Raw genomic sequence first — 19,911 nt, forward strand, 5'->3', positions numbered from 1 at the left:
AGACTATCTCAACATGGAAGGAGAAGACCAAGGTTGGAGGACTGATACTACTCAACTTCAAGACTTATTATAAGGCCACAGTAATCAAGACAGTGTGGTCATGGTAAAAAACACATAAATCAATGGAACAGAATAGACAGCCCAGAAATAGATCCACAGAAATATAACTGATCTTTGACAAAGGAGAAAATGGTGCTGGAACAACTGCACATCAATATGCAAAAATGAATCTAGACACAGACCTTACATCCTTTACAAAAATTAATTCAAGATGGATCATAGAACTAAACATAAAACGGAAATCTAAAAAACCCCAAAAGATAACATAGGAGAAAACCTAATTGACCTTGGGTATGATGATGACTTTTTAGGTATAACATCAAAGTCATGATCTGTGAAAGAAATAATTGATAAGCTGGACGTCATTAAAATGAAAAATGTCTTCTCTCTGAAAGACAATGTCAAGAGAATGAGAAGACACACCACATACGAAAAAAATATTTGCAAAATACACATCTGATAAAGGACTGCTATCCAAAGTATATAAAGCACTCTTAAAACTCAACAATAATAAAATAAGAACTGAATTTTGAAATGGGCAAAAGACTTGGACACCTCACTAAAGAAGGTATACAGATGGCAAGTAAGCATGTGAAAAGCTGTTCCACATCATATGTCATTAGGGAATTGCAAATTAAAACAAGACATAACTACATAGCTATTAAAATGGCCAAAATTGGCCGGGCGCGATGGCTCAAGCCTGTAATCCCAGCACTTTGGGAGGCCGAGACGGGCGGATCACGAGGTCAAGAGATAGAGACCATCCTGGCTAACACGGTGAAACCCCGTCTCTATTTAAAAAAAAAATACAAAAAAAAAAAAAAAAAACTAGCCAGGCGAGGTGGTGAGCGCCTATTAGTCCCAGCTACTCGGGAGGCTGAGGCAGGAGAATGGCGTAAACCCGGGAGGCGGAGCTTGCAGTGAGCTGAGATCCGGCCACTGCACTCCAGCCTGGGTGACAGAGCGAGACTCCGTCTCGAAAAAAAAAAAAAAAAGGCCAAAATCCAAAACACTGATAATAGCAAATGCTGGCAAAGATGTGGAAGCAACAGGCACTCTCGCTCATTGCTGGTGGGAAAATGGTACAACCACTTTGGAAAACAGGTTGGTAATTTCTTATAAACCTAAATATATTCCTGCCATATGATCCAGCAAGTGAGCTTCTTTGTATTTACCCAAATGAATTGAAAACTTATAGCCACACAAAAACCACATGGATGTTTATAACAGCTTTACTCATGATTTCCAAAACTTGGAAGCAACCAAGATGTCTTTCTATAGATGAATAAACTTTAGTATGTCCATACAATGCAATATTACTCAGCATTAAAAATAAATGAGGTTTGAAGCCATGAACAGACATGGAAGGTGGTCTTTGGGTTGATTCCATGTCTTCGCCATTGTGAATAGTGGTGCACACCCTTGGTCCCAGTTACTTAGGAGGCTGAGCTGAGAGGACGGCTTGAGTCCAGGAGGTCAAGCCTGCAGTGAGCCATGATTGTACCACTGCACTTTAGCCTGGGTGGCATGAGACCCTGTCTCAAAAAAAAAAAAAAAAAAAAAAAAAAAAAAAAAAAAAGACATGGTAGAACCTTGAATACATACTGCTAAGTGAAAGAAATCAATCTGAAAAGGCTACATACTGTATGATACCAATTATATGACATTCTGGAAAAGGGTAAAACTATGGAGACAATAAAAGGGTAAGTAGTTGCCAAAGGTTAGGGGGAGGGATGAATGAATAGGTAGAGCGCAGAGAATTTTTTTTCTGGACAGTGAAACTATTCTACATGATACTAACAAGGGTCGATTTATACTTACCAAAATATACATATATACTTTATACATTTATGTAGTAATACCATACATTATATACTTATCAAAACCCATAGAATGCACACTCCCCCAAGAGTGAACTCTAATGTAAATGATAGACTTTGGGTGATAATGATGTGTCAATGTAGGTTCTTTAGTGGAAACAAGTTTAGGACTATAGTGCAGGATGTTGATAGTGGGGAAGGTTTTGCTGGGTGGGAGGCATATGCAAACTTTTTGTACCTTCCACTTAATTTTACTGTGAACCTAAAACTGCTCTAAAAAATAAAGCTTATTAATTTTAAAAAAACAACAAAAACAAATACCTGATGAGAAAGACTGGCCTCCCTTGTGCTGGAGGAAGTTCTAGGAAAAAGAAATTGTAAAGAAACGAAATGACAAAGGTGCTACAAATTATGCCTAATGATTACTTTTTTAGTTGAAAACTGGGAATTTCTGCCTTCCTAACAAGGATGAAAAGTCAGATAATTTGTGGTGAGGACTCAAAAAGAACCTCAAAAAGTGGGATAAGAAGGTAGATTAGGGTCATCTGGCTATATGAACTAAAGCAAATGAAGGCAGATTATAGCCTGAATCTTTCCTTGGTACTGTTGCAGCCAAAAACAAAACAAAATAAAACAAACAAAAACCTCTCTAGATGTATCTGTAAGGTAGTAAGATATATGCAGGCAGTGTGTGTATATGTGTGTGTGTATACAAAACACACACATTTCTCTGCAGAGAACTTGCTTATTTGTAAGGGTAAAGTGGGAGGCAGAGGGAGCTGTTCTGCAGCAGAAGGAGAAGACATTCGTATGGCCAAGAAACATGAAAAAAAAGCTCAACATCACTAATCATTAGAGAAACGCAAATCAAAACTACAAGGAGGTAACATCTCATGTCAGTCAGAATGGCGATCATTAAAAAGTCAAGAAACAATAGATGCTTGCCAGGTTGTGGAGAAAAAGGAATGCTTTTACACTGTTGATGGGAGTGTAAATTAGTTCAACCATTATGGAAGACAGCGTGGTGACTCTTCAAAGATCTAGAAGCAGAAATACCATCTGACCCAGCAATCCCATTACTGGGTACATACCCAAAGGAATACAAATCATTCTATTATAACGACACATGCACTCATATGTTCACTGCAGCACTATTCAGAATACCAAAGACATAGAATCAACCCAAATGCCCACCAATGGCAGACTGGATAAAGAAAATTTTGCACATATCTACCACAGAATACTATGCAACCATAAAAAGAAATGAGATTATGTCCTTTGCAGGGACATGGATGGAGCTGGAAGCCATTATCCTCAGCAAACGAACGCAGGAACCGAAAAGCAAACACTGCATGTTCTCACTTATAAATGGGAGCTGAATGATAACACACGAACACATGGTGGGGAACAACACACACTAGGGCCTGTCATGGAGGGCTGGTAGAGGAAGAGCATCAGGAAGAATAGCTAATAGATGCTGGGCTTAATGCCTAGGTGATGGGTTGATCTGTGCAGCAAACCACTGTGGCACACATTTACCTATGTAACAAACCTGCACATGTACTCCGGAACTTAAAGTTGAAGGAAAAAAAAAAGAAGGAAAAGAAGAAATAAGAAGGCATTTAGGGAACTTCCCTCCTTTGCTTTTCTCTATAAGGATAAGTAGCTGCAAAAGTCTGATGAGCAGCCTCCTAATCAGCTGCAACCAGAGTTCTCTCATACTGCTTTGTTAAATGCAAATATAAAAGATGAGCCTTTGCTTTCATTTGATTCTTGACATGGGGGTGACAACTTTTTGGAAGACTCAAAAGTATATGACAGTGATTTCCTGTTAAAAGTGAGAGAGCTTCATTAGGCAAAAACAAATAAAAGAAACCTCTGAAAGGGAGAATGGGTGGAAGCAACCACAGAGGGTTCAATAGGTAGAAAATGAAGTCCCAGTTTCTCACAGAGAACAGGACAGAGGAAAACAAATTGAGATAGTTCTCACTGCCTTCCACAGAGCATGTGTTCTATATATCTTTGTTGAATGAATGTCACAAAGATGACTGGACAATGTAAAATGTTTGAGATAATGGTGTCAGGATTCTTTCTTTTTCTCAAATTGGGCCAGAAAGACTGATCAGACCAAATCTTCAAAACTCAATTCCAGGAACGACAAAGCCTTCAGCTCATCACACCCACTCTGCTTCCCCAGAAGTACAGCCCGAACTGTGAGTCAGGGCTTGCAAGGATGAGAACAGGTAACCCATATGCTAAGTATGGGTGATTTTTCTGATCACAGAGGAGAGCTACAAAATTTTGGAATTTAACCAGTTTCCACAACCACAATGATTAGAAAAGAGAGACCATCACTACCAAAATCAACAGTCCCCTGCATTTATGTTGTGTCCTTCAGACTTGTGGCAGGGCACAAGTAGGAAGCTTTGAAAATGCATATCCTCTGTCTTGGGTCTAAGCTGGAGAAATTTAGCAAGAGTATCTACACATACAGGTGAAAATTTTCAGAGTGGTTGACAATTGGTTTCTGAAGACATGTGCCTGAAGAATTGTTTGAGAGCCTTATGAAAAGCCACATACCTAACATAGAAGTTGGCAAGCCTCAAGGGTATGGAAAACCAACAGAACCAGGGTCTGTAAAAAGTACAGAATGCATGGCACAAATCCTGAGCTCACTGTTCACATCAGTATCAACCCTGAGACTTTTAACAAAAACCATCCAAAGGAGTTCCTATCTTCTGTGGTCTTTGAGGGAATCCAAGCCCCAAGGGGTCTGATTGTTCTCCAGTGACTGGCTGTTGCTTTAGAAATCCAGTGCCTCACTACAGTGCTCTTGAAGCCTGTTCCTACTCAGCCATTGTCACCTGGCAGTAGCCTACAGGCTATTTTCAGCTTTCATGTTTGTAGACCCTGAAGGGGTCTATCTGATACCTCCCCACCTCTCTCTATTACCTCTGTTTGTCCAAGAAAACATAGTCACCTCAACTGCACAGGCTACACTCAGCAAATGTTTACAAAAGAAGCAAATAAGTGGATGGTGATACATGGGGTATAATAATTGCATTAAATGGCGACTGAATCTGTTCATCAGGGACCTAGTGCAGAGAACAGGGAGTGCCTCTCCAGTTTGCTGAAAAACTTTGCTTCCTAAGTACAATCCCACCAGCCAGTCACAGATGGTGTGATGTTCTTTAACTGCTGCTCTGCTTCTGTGGGAAGCCAGCACCGTGGCTTTAAATGAAGACTCAGCCCAGACCCCCAGAGGCTGAAGATTACGCCATAATTTTGTTCTCATGTATATTGAGCTTTTCGAGCTTTCAGTAAATATTATACAGCAGCAGGACTTTCCTCATACCTCGTAGTCTAGAGCTGAGGCCAGGAGGACTCAGTTTCAGTACTCGAAAAGCCCAAAATAGTTCTGTTAATTTAGGATGGCCATGCTTTCCTGGGATGACTGAGGCTAGTGCTGCTGTGCTGGATAAACATGGTGAATGGAGGGACAGTTGGTCTACAGAGATGGAAGCTAAAAATAGCATGTAAGTTACTGTCAGGTGACTGGCTAGGCTGGCTATCAACAGGCTCCGAGAGCCTTGCAGTGAGGTACTGGATTTCTAAAGCAATAGCAAGTCCCTGGAAAATAGGCAGACCACTGGGCTGGATTTCCTCAATGAGCAGCAGTATCAGGAAGGAGGTAGAAGGACACTCTTTTTTACGGCTTTGGTTAGTCTTATCAGGGTTGATGCCATCCAGATGTGCACTGAGCTCAGGGTCAATGCTGTGCATTCTGCAATTTTTTTTATAGGCCCTGGTTCTGTTGGCTTTTCATACCCTTGTGGTTGGTCACCTTTTATGTAAGGTATGTGGTTTTCCCTGAGGTTCTCAGACAATCTTTCAGACAATTGTCGACCAGGAGTCAATTGTTGACCACCTTGACGGGTGTTTCATGAGCTATATCTTGAAAGATGAGTAAGAGTTTCTGTAACGGATAAAGAAAAATTATTCCAGGAGGAGGGAAAAAGCACACAGAAAGGTAGGCACACAGCTCTACAGGGACCCCACTGTGGCTTGAATGGTGTGAAACTTGCCTTAGTGCTGGGTAGAAACAGGCAAGGAACTCTGCTTTCACATAAGAATTATCATTATTCCAAAGAGTTGGTTGGAAATAGTATGCTTAAAGTATTTGTTTAGAAGGAAATATATTTGGATTTCAGGAATTAAAAATAATCTGACCCAGAGAACTGGATATTCTGAGGACAGGGTGGCAGCCCCACCTCCTGACATTCATGACATTGTATAATTCCTTCCCTTAAGTAACTTGTCTTTGACCAATCGAATAGGGCAACACTGAGGTGTGTCACCTTCCATGAGTAAGTTACAAAAGATTATTACTTGTGACTTGATAGCTGACTTTCTATTGCTTTCTTTGTGCTCATGCTTTTATGAAGTAGCTACACTGGAGAGGCCCACATGGCCAGGAACTAAAGGTGACCTGTGTCAAACAACCAGTGAGGAACTGAAGTTCTCAGTCCAAAAGAGCATGAGGAACTGAATCTTGCCAACAATCACTGAGTGAGCTTGGAAGTGGAACCTTCCCCAGTTGAAACCTCAGATGAAACCACAGACCCCGGGCTGATACCTTGATTTTGGCTTGTGAGAGACTGTGAAGCAAAGGACCCAGTTAAGCTATGCTAAAATTTTACTTTTTGGGTATCCTTTGTATGTTTTTTGATTTGAGGTTACTACCATGAAGTTTTCATTTAATTTTTATTTTTTATTTTTTAATTTTTATTTTATTTATTTATTTTTGAGACAGAGTCTTGCTTTGTTACTTAGGCTGGAGTGCAGTGGTGCAATCCTAGCTCACTGCAACCTCTGCCTCCTGGATTTAAGTGATTCTCCTATCTCAGCCTCCCGAGTGGCTGGGATTACAGGTGCCCCCCACTACACCTGGCTAATTTTTGTATTTTTAGTGGAAGCAGGGTTTTGCCATGTTGGCCAGGGTAGTCTCAAACTCCTGACCTCAGGTGATCCGCCCACCTCGGCTTCCCTGCAGTACTGGGATTGCAGGCATGGGCCACCATACCCAGTCCCATGAAGTTTTCAAATACTATCTTATAATCCATCATTTTAAGTTGATAACAACTTAACACTGTTTGCACAAACAAGCAAAAAAACAAAAACAAAAACAAAAACAAAAAAAACACTAATAAAAATTCCACACCTCAACTGCTTTTTTTTTTTTTTTTTTTTTAGATAGAGTCTCGCTCTGTAGCCCAGGCTGGAGTACCATGGTACCACCTCAGCTCACTGCAACCTCTGCCTCATGGGTTCAAGTGATTCTCCTGCCTCAGCCTCCTGAGTAGCTGGGACTACAGGCATGCATCACTATGCCCTAATTTTTGTATTTTTAGTAGAGACAGGGTTTCACCATGTTGGTTAACCAGGATGGTCTCAATCTCTTGACCTCGTGGTCCACCTGCCTCAGCCTCCCAAAGTGCTGGGATTACAGACCTGAGTCACTGCATCCGGCCTGTCTCTCTGCTTTTTAACTTTATGTTGTTTGTATTTATTTATTTATTTATTTTATTTTTTTATTTTTGTTTTTATTTTTTGAGACGGAGTCTGACTCTGTCGCCCAGGCTGGAGTGCAGTGGCCGGATCTCAGCTCACTGCAAGCTCCGCCTCCCGGGTTTACGCCATTCTCCTGCCTCAGCCTCCCGAGTAGCTGGGATTCCTCAGCCTCCCGAGTAGTTGGGATTACAGGTGCCCACCACCTCGCCCAGCTAGATTTTTGTATTTTTTTAGTAAAGACGGGGTTTCACCGTGTTCGCCAGGATGGTCTCGATCTCCTGACCTCGTGATCCGCCCGTCTCGGCCTCCCAAAGTGCTGGGATTACAGGCTTGAGCCACCGCGCCCGGCCATATGTTGTTTGTATTTATAAATTATACTGTCTATGTTTTGAAAAGTTGTAGTTTTTATTTTTTTGATTCATTCATCTTTTAGTCTTTCTACTTAAGATAACGGTAGTTTCCACACCACAGTTACAGAGTTATAATATTTTTCAGTGTATTTACTATTACTGGTGAGTTTTGTACCTTTTGATGATTTCTTATTGCTCATTAATGTCCTTTGCTTTCTGATTGAAGTACTCCCTTTAGCACTTCTTGTAGGACAGGTCTGGTGTTAATGAAATCCCTCAGCTTTTATTTGTCTGGGAGTCCTTATTTCTCCTTCATCTTTGAAGGATATTTTCACCAGATATGCTATTCTAGGGTAAAAGATTTTTTTCCTTCAGCACTTTATGTCATGCCACTCTCTCCTGGTCTGTAAAGTTTCTACTGAAAAGTCTGCTGCCAGATGTATTGGTGCTTCATTGTATGTTATTTGTTTCTTTTCTCTTTCTGCTTTTAGAATCCTTCCTTTATCTTTGACCCTTGGGAGTTCATTACAAGCCTTGAGGAAGTCTTCTTTGGGTTAAATGTGCTTGGTGTTCTATGACCTTCTCATACTTGGATATTGATATCCTTCTCTAGGTTTGGGAATTTCTCTATTATCCCTTTGAATAAACCTCCCACTCCTATCTCTTTCTCTACCTCTTCTTTAAGGCTAATAACTCAGATTTGCCCTTCTGAGGATATTTTCTGGATCCTGTAGGTGTGCTTTATTGCTTTTTATTCTTTTTTCTTTTGTATTCTCTGTGTATTTTCAAATAGCCTGCCTTAAAGCTCACTAATTCTTTCTTCTGCTTCATCAATTCTGATATTAGAACACTCTGATGCATTCTTCAGTATGTCAGCTGTATTTTTCAACTCCAGAGTTTCTGCTTGATTCTTTTTAATTATTTCGATTGCTTTGTTAAATTTCTCTGGTAGAACTCTGAATTCCTTCTCTGTATTATCTTGAATTTATTTGAGTTTCCTCAAAACAGCTATTTTGAATTCTCTGCCTGAAAGATCACTATCTTTTTCTCCAGGATTGGTCCCTGGTGCCTTATTTAGGTTGTTTGGTGAGGTCATGTTTTCCTGGATGGCACTGATGCTTGTGGATGTTTGTTGGTGTCTGGGTATTAAAAGGTTAGGTATTTATTGTAGTCTCTGCAGTCTGGGTTTGTTGGTACCTGTCCTCCTTGGGAAGGCTTTGCAGTGCTTCAAAAGAACTTGGGTGTTGTGATCTAAGCACTATCTGCATTAGGGGGCATCCTATGCCCAGTAATGCTGTGCTTCTTGCAGACCTGTAGAAGTATCACCTTGGTAATCTTGAATAAGACTCAGAAGAATTCTCTGGATTACCAGGCAGAGACTCTTGTTCTCTTCCCTTACTTTCTCCCAAATAAATGGAGTCTCTCTCTCTCTCTCTCTCTCTCTCTCTGATGAGCCGGCTGGGGGTGGGGTGACACAAGCACCCCTGTGGCCACCACCACTAGGACTATGCTGGGTCAGACCTGAAGCCAGCATGGCACTGGGTCTTGCCCAAGGCTCACTCTAACCATTATCTGAATGCTGCCTATGTTTGCCCAAGGCCCTAGGGCTCTACAATCAGCAGATGCTAAAGCCAGCCAGGCTTGTGTCCTTCCCTTCAGGGTGTCAAGTTCCTCCAAGCCCCCAGTGAGTCTAGAGATACTGTCCGGGAGCCAGAGCCTGGAGTTGGGAACCTTAGAAATCTACCTGGTGCTCTATTCTACTGTGGCTGAGCAGGCACCCAAACCACAAGAAAAAGTCCATCCCACTCTTCCTCCCCCTTTCCACAAGCAGAGGAACCTCACCCCATGGCCACCACACTCCAGGCTATTGCTGATGTTCACTTATGGCCAAAGGACTCTTCAGTCAGCTTGTGATGAATGCTGTCTGGTCTAGGGCAGCGGGCTCCCTTCTGGCCCAGGGCAGGTCCAGAAATGCCATCCAAGAACCAAGGCCTGAAATTGGGGACCCCAAGCACCTGCCTGGTGCTCTATCCCCCTGTGGCCAAGCTGGTACCTAAGATGCAAGACAAAGTCCCCTTTACTTTTTCCTCTACTTTTCTCAAGCAGAAGGTGCTTTCCCCCATAGCCACCACACCTGGCAATGTGCTGAGTCTCACTGGAAGCCAGCAAGTCTGTCTCACCCAAGACCCACAGCATACTACCTGGGTATTGCTGCTGGTTATTCAAGGCCCAAAGGCTATTTAGTTAGCAGGTTATGGGTCCTGCCAGGACTAGGTCCTTCCCTTCAAGGGAGCAGGTTCCCTTCTGGGCCAGGCTGTGTCTAAAAATGTTGTCCAGGAACTAGGGCTTGGGATGGGGGCCTCAGAACTCTGACTGGTGCCCTATCTTACCATGGTTGAGCTGGTCACCAAACTGCAAGACAAAGTCCTCTTTTCTCTCTCCTCTCAAGTGGAAGGAAGGGATCTCTTTTGGAGCCACAAGCCGTGCTGCCTGGGGTTGTGGAGGGGTGGTGCAAGTATTCCCTTAGATGTCCTGGTTGGTGTCTCAGTAGATTACGTGCCCCTCAAGTCCACTGGCTCTGAGCCTAGTTCAGCAATAGAATTTGCTTAGAAGTTGCAGTTCCTGTGGTCTAGGCCACCTTTTGAGTTTATTTAGGGCCCTAGAACACTTAAGCCTGTGGTGGTAAGGCTTGCTGGAACTCAGATTCTCACTACTGGGATGGGTGATTTCCCTCTGGCTAGGGCCTCCTGCATAAGTGTTAGCTGTCCTGCCCCTTCCACCATGTGAGGACACAGCAAGAAGTTGGCAGTATGCAACCTGGAAGAGGCCCCTTACCAGAACCCCATCATGCTGGCACCCGGATCTTGAACTTCCCAGCCTCCAGAACTGCAAGAAATAAATGTTTTGTTTGTATTTTGTTATAGCAGCCAGAATAGTCTAAGACAGGAGGCATATGGTTTGATTTGTTCTAGTATTGATGATGTTAGATTTGGTTAAAGTGATGCCTTAACCTATGGGAAAATACTCTGAGGCAATGAAAATATCCTGTTCCTCATCAAACTTTCACCTACTAGTTTTAGCAACCATTATAAATTTCCCAATGTCATAATTCCTTCTATATTTATAAACTGTCATTCTTCTGTAAGAAAGAACTTTTCCTTCTCCCATACCTATTTATATTAGTATAGACTAATTAATTCTTATTTTATTTCATGGGTTATATACATTATTATCATTATTTATTTATATGCTCAAATTGTCCCCAACTTGATCAGTGGTGGCCTCTTTACAATGACTGCTATATCCTTTTGATATGTCTTCATGATTCTTTGAGTCCTTCTAGACTTTACAGCACAGAAGTTCTACGATAATCTTATACCTCCTGTGTTTCAGCCTCCTATTTAAAAAATATTGAAATTTGCTCTGGCAGACAATTTACTGGCAGATCAGCTTGATCCTTTTCAAGGATTTTTCTAACCTTTGTAAAGGTGGGACTAAAGTGGCCCTTATCTAAGTCTAAAGTAGCCCTACTCTATAGTGTGGCCTTTCTGAAAGGCTAATTGCATGTCCATAGGGTTCAATGAGGTATTTCCATTTTGACCACTTGGACTTCCTAACTCTAGCAGCACTGTGAAACCTCCAGAAGTTCCATTCAGTTCACAGCTCTCCAGCAAGTGACCTGAGCCAAACCTTACAGGGTCTCATTCTGTTACCATTTGGCCAGAGACTTAATAGGCACACTATGCATATTCCCGGTGATTTTTTTTTCTGCACAGCTGCCTTCTCTCAGGTAATCTTCTCTGAAAACTCTACCTACTTCAACAGCCAGAAATGCTGATCTTTGCCTCCTAAGCTTGGCTATGTAACTGTGCTCTGTTTGGGCCCTCTACCTCTCTGCATGTAGTCTACAAGATGCCCCCAGGGAGAAATTGTGAAGCATTTCTCATGTGTTTCTCCTGTGTAAAGAGATCATAGTCCATTGTTGCTTGTTGTCCAAACAGTTTGTGCATGTACTTTGCCCAGTTTTATAGTTCTTTACAACAGAAGGGCTAATGTGGCTCAGTTACCCCGTTATTATCCAAAGTGGATGCAACATGTATTCTTTATAGAAATTGAATATAAAATAGAATCCTTAACATGATTATACATACATGAGTGCATGCACACACACACACTTTTAAAGGTCTCATTATAAAACTCGTCAATATCTACAGATCCATTAAAGTCAAGAGCACGTGAACTCTTGTATTAACCAATAAAATTAGATAAGAAAAATAAGAGAGATAAAAATAGAAGGAAGGATATAAAAACTATTATGTTCATATGATAGCAACAAAGGAAAATGAAAGTTTTAATCCTGGTTAAGAGGTTATACATAGGTTCAAACAGCATTTATTAGGTTGGTACAAAAGTAATTGCAGTTTTTGCCATTAAAAGTAAAAATAGCAAAAATAAAATATATAGGAATAAACCCTAATTAAAATCATGCAAGAACTATAGGAAAACAATTTAACAACTCTTCTAAGACTCCCACTTGCAGTCAAGATGGAGCAAGAGGGCCCATATATACTCTACTCTGAAATAACTAAAAAATTACAATGACTCTTAAGACATTAGACATCAGTCAATAAATGACAGTAATCACTGAGAGATGGGAAACCAGTGAGGTGTGCTCTACAGTAATATCAGCTTACAGCCTACACAGTTTCTAGACTGTGGTGCAAGGAGGGGAAACTCAAAATCTTGCAGTCCCCATGAGTTGAGAAGATGGAGCTGCAAGTCACAGAAGGGTTAGGCAGCAAGAATTTGCAGGGCAGAGTATCTGAGAACAGAGGGTGGACACAAAGAGAACTCTTGAGATTTGAAGAGCTCCCCTCTGGTATTCCGCAGATGACTGGTTGATATATGCATGGGAGAAAAGTATCTGAGGTGGGATTAAAAAAAAAACACTTGAAAAATATAAGGGTATAATACCCAGATATCATGCATAGAGGCAGGCAGAGTGCCTATGTCAACCATAAGCATAGAAAATATCATAATAAATGGGACACTGGGTGAAGCAGCAACAAAGGTCTTACCTTAGTAGTGAGTAAAAATTAATCCTAAGTGGTGATGGGTCTGCCTAATAAAGCTTGTAAGGATTACTTGAAAAAATCAAACTATTTCCAAGCAACTGAGACATATTTGGAAAACAAAGTACATGAATATTTATAGGGAAAAATGGTAGACTAGGAAGCTCCAAGCCCTTTTCCTCCACAGAAGCATCAAAAACAACCAGAAACTGACAAATATCATAACCTTATAGGAGATCTGGAAAACAGTCAAAGGTCTAGAAAAAACAAGCAAATGTGCAAAAGAGAAAAAGCCATATTCAAAACAGTAGAAAATTTCATGACATGTTTACTTGCGCTTGCCTGACCACTTCTTCAGTATGGCAGTCTTGGTCTGGAGGAAGTGGCAGCCCTGTTTTCAATTTCCCCTCTCAAACTGAAAGGAAGAGAGCAACCTTATTTGTAACATTCTTGGGGATGTTTAGGGGATGCCTGAAGGACTGGTCTCCGAGTCACCTATCTCAGACTTCAGGTGGAGAGAAGTGGCAAGTGGCATTCATGAAAACTTCAAGAGGACTGCAGACCCTCTGGGCAAGAGATTATGGGAAAATATATAAAGTAAACCATAAAATGCCCCAAGGAGTAGCTGTATGAGACTTTTTTGAGAGATCAAGACATTAAAAAACAGCTCTGTAAACCAGGAATTGAAAAAGGCACCTAGACCCAGGCAAGACGTGTGCTCAGAAAAGACCTTAGAAAACCTTCAACTTTTCCTCTGAGCTAATCCCTTTTACTTTAAACTAAGTAGATCATGCTTACCTAATTACTAAAGAACTTCCCTGACATAGAGTCAGTCTCCAGAATGTAAGAGAGGTAGCTGAATTTTCAAATGTTCAATTTTCAACCACAACAACAACAAGTCACTAGGCATACAAGGAAACATGAAAGCACCACCCATTTAAAGGAAGAAAATAAATAGAAACTATCCTTTAAAAATCACAGGAATTATACTTACTAGACAAAGACTTTAAAAGATTGTCTTAAATATGCTCAACGAGTTATACAGAAATACAAAGAACTAAAAGATTCCAAACCAACCCAGAGTCAGGTTGATCCATACAGCCCCAGGCTTCATGCTTGCCCCAGTGCCAAGTCAGCACCCTTGGACTCAGGCACCAGGCTGGCACCAATAGACATAGGCTTCAGGCCTGCCTAGTGTTTGGATGGTTCTTATATCCTCACCCTCTTGGCGGGCCCCTGCAGCCACATGCTCCAGCAGATCTAGGGTCCGGGTCTGCTCTAGTAGACCCAGGGTCTAGGCTCATCCCTACTGACCCCAGCATTGAGCCAGCCCCCATGGACGCAGGCTCCAGGACATTCCCTATGGTCCTCAGGCACCAAGCCAGCTTGCCCAAGAACTCCCCAAACAAGCTTGCCTGTGGACTATGCCACATAACCTACCCAGAATCTCTAAATGGGCTGACTGATGAAGGGATTTCTCAGACAAAGCCAGTCAGCAAAGACTGAAATTTATCTTTTCTTCTTCAAATGTACAGATACCAATGCATGGCCATGAGAATCAAAAGCAATTAGGGAAAAATGACAACACCAAATAAACAAAATAAAGCCCCAGTAACTGACTCTAGAGAAATGGAATCAGCTTCTTATGGAATGGAAAAAAAAGAAAACTAAATAAATAAATAATTTAAAAAGAAATAGAGATTTATGAACTATCTGACAAAATACTCTAAAATAATTGTTTTTTAAGGAAGCTCAGCAAATGTCAAAAAAAAAACACACAAACAAAACAAACAAACAAACAAAAAAACAGAGAAACAATTCAACAGGGCCAGAAAAATAAATAACCAACGTTAGAAATTTAACAGAGACTGAAATGATTTTTTAAAAATCAAATGGAAATTCTGACACTAAAAAATAGGATGAATGAAATGAAAAATGCAATAGGAAGCATCAACAGCAGAATTCACTAAGCAGAAGGAAGAACATATGAACTCAAAGACAGTTTACTTGAAAATGTACAGTCAGGGGGATGGGGTAAAGAAGGCCAATTAGAAGCAGCTGCATCTATGGCTCTCAAAAAGAGCAGTGAAAATGGCTAGTGAATTCTGCACTTTCAACTGAGGTACCCAGGTTCTCACATTGGGACTGACTAGGCAGGCAGCTCAACCCACAGATAGTGAGGAAAAACGGTGGCATGGCAACCTACCCAGGAGTGGCATGGAGCCAGCAGAACCCACACCCTCAGCCAAGGGAGGCAGTGAGTGATTGTGTGACCCTGCCTGGGAAACCATGCTTTTCCCACTAATCTTTGAAACCCAGGAACCAGGAGATCCCCTTGTGAACTTACACCATCAAGGTCTTGGGTCTGAAGCACAGAGCCGGATGGAGCCTCAGCAGAGTGCTTGGGCACACAGGGAGACCCAGGAGTTCTGCATACTCCAGCTTGGGAATTCCAACAAGACAGGAGATTCATCCATTCACTCTCCTAGGAATGGGGCTGAATCCAAAGAGGCAAGTGGTGTTATCCCACCAGCCCCACTCCCATGGCACCTCACAAGTTAAGACCTACTGGCTTGGAATTCCAACTGGCCAGTGGCAGCAGGCTGGAGATAGCCTGAGATGGACCAAGTTCCTAGGGGGAGGGGTGGCCACCATCTCTGTGGTTTGAGACAGCTGTCCTAGCCTGCTGACACCAGGGATGGGGAGCAGTTCCTTACAATGCAACACAGCTGCTATACCTGATTGTGGCCAGTCTGTTTTGTTAAGTGGGACCCTAATCCTTCCCTTCCCACTGGGCAGGGCCTCCCTGCAGAAATTTTAGCAACTCCAGCCAGGGTTATATGGACAGAACTCTGATCTCTCCCTGGGATAGAGTCCCCAGCGGCAGGGGCAGCCACTGTCTTTGTGGTTCAGCCAATTTATTCTTTCCAGCCTGCTGGCTCTGGAGAGTCCAGGCAGTCAGTGCAGCATACCTGCTCTGCCAAGGGGCAGCCAGACTGCTTCTTTAAGCAGGTCCCTGATCCCATTCCTCCTGACTAGGTGAGACCTCCCAACAGGGGTTTCCAGAAACCTCCTACAGGAGCATTCTGGCTGGCATTAGGTTGGTGCCCCCCTGGGATGGAACTCCTAGAAGAAGGATCAGGCTGCCATCTTTGCTGTTTTGCAGCCTTAACTGGTAATAACTGTAGGTGCAGGAGGGACCAAGGCAGCTAGGGTCTGGAGTGCACACCCAGCAAACCGTAGCAGCCCTATGGAAGAGTGGCCTGACTGTTAAAAGAAAAACAAACAGAAAGCAACAACAATAATAACATCAACAAAAAGACCCCACAAAAATCCCAGTTAAAGGTCAGCAGACTAAAAGATTAAAGGTAGATAAGCCCACAAAGATGAGAAAGAATCAACACAAAAACACTGAAAACCCAAAAAGTTAGAGTGCCTCTTCTCCAAATGATCACAACACCTCCGCAGCAAGGGCACAGAACTAGGCTGAAGCTGAGAAGGCTGAAATGACAGAAGTAGGCTTTAAAAGGTGGGTAATGATGAACTTCACTGAGCTAAAGAAGCATGTTCTAACCCAATGCAAAAAAGCTAAGAATCATGATAAAACAATACAGGAACTGATAACCAGAATATCCAGCTTAGAGAGAAACATAGCTGACCTGATAGAGCTAAAAAACACAACACAAGAACTTCATAATGCAATCACAAATATCAATAGCAGAACAGATCAAGCAGAGGAAAAAATCTCAGAGCCTGAAGATTATCTTTCTGAAATAAGATAGGCAGACAAGAACAGAGAAAAAGAATGAAAAGGAATGTACGAAAACTCTGAGAAATATGGGATTATGTAAAAAGACTGAACCTATGATTGATGAAGGTACCTGAAAGAGACAAGGAGAAGGAAACCAAGTCAGAAAACATGCTTCAGGATATCATCCAGGAGAACTTCCCCAACTTAGCAAGAGAGGCCAACATTCAAATTCAGGAAGTCCAGAGAACCCCAGTAAGATACTCCATGAGAAGGTCAACCCCAAGACACATAATCATCAGATTCTCCAGGGATGAAATGAAAGAAAAAATGCTAAGAGCAGCCAGAAGGAAAGGCCAGGTCACCTACAAAGGGAAGTCCATCAGGCTAACAGTGGACCTCTCATTGGAAACACTATAAGCCAGAAGAGATTGGGGGCCAATATTCAACATTCTTGAAGAAAATAATTTCTAACCCAGAATTTAATATCCAGCCAAACTAAGCTTCATAAGATCCTTTTCAGGACAAGCAAATGCTAAGGGAATTCGTCACCACCAGGGCTGCCTTGCAAGAGCTCTTGAAACAAGCACTACATATGCAAAGGAAAAACTGTTACCAGCCACTAAAAAAGCACACTGAGGTACACAGATCAGTGATACTATTAAGCAACCACATAAACACATCTGTAAGATAACTAGCTAGCATCATGATGAAAGGATCAAATTCACACATAACAATGTTAATCTTAAATGTAAATGGGTTAAATGCCCCAATTAAAAGATACAGAATGGCAAGCTGGATAAAGAGCCAAGCCCCATTGGTATGCTGTCTTCAAGAGACCCATCTAATGTGCAAAGACACACATAGGCTCAAAACAAAATGATGGAGGAAATTTTGGAGGAAATTTTATCAAGCAAATGGAAAACAGAAAAAAGCAGGGGTCATAATCCTAGTTTCTGACAAAACAGACTTTAAACCAACAAAGATCAAAAAAGACAAAGAAGGGTATTACATATGGTAAAGCATTCAATTCAAGAAGAACTAACTATCCTAAATATATATACACCAATACAGGAGCACTCGGATTCATAAAACAAGTTCTTAGAGACCTTCGAAGAGACTTAGATTTCCACACAAAAATAGTGGGAGACTTTAACATCCCACTGACAATATTAGACAGATCATCAAGACAGAAAATTAACAAAGATATTCAGGACCTGAACTCAGCTTTGGATAAAGTGGACCTGATCGATATTTACAGAACTCATCACCCAAAAATGATAAGATATATATTCTTCTCATTGCCACATGGCACCTACTCTAAAATTGAAACATAATTGGAAGTAAATACTTCTCAGCAAATGCAAAATAACTGACATAATAACAAACAGTCTCTCATACTACAGCATAATAAAAGTAGAACTCAAGATTAAGAAACTCAAAGTCACACAACTACATGGAAATTGAACAACCTGCTCCTGAATGATTCCCAGATAAATAATGAAATTAAGGCAGAAATCAAGAAGTTATTTTTGAAACTACTGAGAACAAAGAGACAATGTACCAGAATCTCTGGGACACAGTTAAAGCAGTGTTAAGAGGGAAATTTATAGCACTAAATGCCCACATCAAAAAGCTAGAAAGATCTCAATTCAACAACCTAGCATCACAACTAAAACAACTAGAGAACCAAGAGCAAACAAACCCCAAAGCTAGCAGAAGACAAGAAGTAACCAAGATCAGAGAAGAACTGAAGGAGACAGAGACACAAAAAAACCCCTCAAGGGGTGGGCACAGTGGCTCAAGCCTGTAATCCCAGCACTTTGGGAGGCCGAGATGGGCAGATCACGAGGTCAGAAGATCGAGACCATCCTGGCTAACACGGTGAAACCCCATCTCTACTAAAAAATACAAAACCTAGCCAGGCGAGGTGGTGGGTGCCTGTAGTCCCAGCTACTCGGGAGGCTGAGGCAGGAGAACGGTGTAAACCCAGGAGGCGGAGCTTGCAGTGAGCTGAGATCCGGCCACTGCACTCCAGCCTGGGCGACAGAGCGAGACTCTGTCTCCAAAAAAAAAAAAAAAAAAAAACCCTTCAAAAAATCAACGAATCCAGAAGCTGATTTTTTTGAAAAAAAAAAAAATAATAATAATAAGTTAGCTAGACTGCTAGCTAGATTAATAAACAAGAAAAGAGAGAAGAACCAAATAGACACAATCAGAAATGATAAGGGGGATATCACCACTGACCCCACAGAAATACAAACAAACATCAGATAATACTATAAATACCTTTATGCACACAAACTAGAAGATCTAGAAGAAATGGATAAATTCCTGGACACAAACACCCTCCCAAGACTAAATCAGGAGGAAACTGAATCCCTAAAAAGACCAATGACAAGTTCTAAAATTGAGGCAGTAATAAATAGCCTAGCAACCACAAAAGCTCAGGACCAGACAGATTTACAGCTGAATCCTATCAGAGGTACAAAGAAGGGCTGGTGCCATTTCTATTGAAACTATTCCAAAAAATTGAAAAGGAGGGACTCCTTCCTAACTCAAAGAAGGTCATTATATAATGATAGAGAGGTCAATTCATCAAGAGGACATAATAATTATAAATATAGTATATATGCACCCAGTATTGGAGCACCTAAATATATAAAGCAAATATCAATAGGTCTAAAGGGAAAAATAAGACTAATAAAATAACAGTAGGGGACTTCACACCCCACTTTCAGCAATTGGGCAGATCATCCAGATAGAAAATCAATAAGGAAACATTGGACTTAAACTATGCTTTGGACCAAATGGACCTAACAGACATTTACAGAACATTTCATCCAACAGCAGCTGAATGCACATTTCTCTCAAGCATACATGGAACATTATTCAGTATAGATAATATGTTAGGACACAAATAACAAATTTAAGAAGACTGAAATAATGTCAAGTATCTTTTCCAGCCTCAATGGTATAAAACTAGAACTTGTTAACAGGAAGAATTTGGGAAAATTCACAAATACCTGGAAATTAAACAACATGCTCCTGAAAAACCAATGGATCAAAGAAATCACAAGGGAAATTAGAAAATATCTTGAGACAAATGAAAGAGGAAACACAATATCGAAACTTATGAGATGTAGCAAAAACAATTCTAAGAGGTAAGTTTATAGCAATAAATGCCTACATTAAAAAAAGAAGAAAGGTCTCAAACAGCCTAATGTTGCACCTCAAGGAAATAGAAAAAGTAGAACAAACTAAGCCCAAAGTTAGTGAAAGGAAAGAAA

The sequence above is a fragment of the Rhinopithecus roxellana genome, chromosome 16 (genome assembly GCF_007565055.1).
Source record: "Rhinopithecus roxellana isolate Shanxi Qingling chromosome 16, ASM756505v1, whole genome shotgun sequence".
NCBI classification, from domain to species: Eukaryota; Metazoa; Chordata; class Mammalia; order Primates; family Cercopithecidae; genus Rhinopithecus; species Rhinopithecus roxellana.